The following is a 705-nucleotide window of genomic DNA, read 5'->3' on the forward strand; positions in this document are numbered from 1 at the left end:
GACTGTCCCGCTGCTCCTGTGGTTCTGGGGCATCCCTGGCTTGTGCTCCATAATCCTCATATAAACTGGGGAAAGGATGCTGTTTTGGCTTGGAGCGAATATTGTCATGCTTCCTGTTTGTTGTCCGCATGTTCTCCTGTGTCTTGTTCTGTGTTTCGGGATGATCACGCTGACCTGTCTAACGTGCCATGTGAGTACCTTGACCTGAAGGGAGTGTTCAGTAAGTCTCGAGCTGCTTCTCTACCTCCGCATCGTCCCTATGACTGTGCTATAGACTTATTACCAGGTACGTCTCCGCCTAAGGGCAAATTGTATTTGCTTTCCACCCCGGAGAGGGAGGCCATGGAAAAGTATATTTCTGATTCTCTAACAACCAAGATCATCCGCCCCTCTTCTCCAGCAGGTGCGGGTTTCTTTTTCGTGAAAAAGGACGGCTCTCTTCGCCCCTGTATTGACTATCGAGGGTTGAACGACATAATGGTGAAGAATACTTATCCTCTACCGTTGATGTCGTCGGCTTTCGAGCGTTTGCAGGGGGCGTCATTTTTCACGAAATTGGATCTCCGTAACGCTTATCATTTGGTTCGCATAAGAGGAGGGGGATGAATGGAAAACCGCTTTTAATACCCCCAGGGGGCACTTTGAATATCTTGTTCTTCCTTTCGACCTTTCTAACGCCACCGCGGTATTCCAAGCACTCGTCAA

Source organism: Sinocyclocheilus anshuiensis, unplaced genomic scaffold (assembly GCF_001515605.1).
Source record: "Sinocyclocheilus anshuiensis isolate Anshui unplaced genomic scaffold, SAMN03320099.WGS_v1.1 scaffold314, whole genome shotgun sequence".
Taxonomy (NCBI): Eukaryota; Metazoa; Chordata; class Actinopteri; order Cypriniformes; family Cyprinidae; genus Sinocyclocheilus; species Sinocyclocheilus anshuiensis.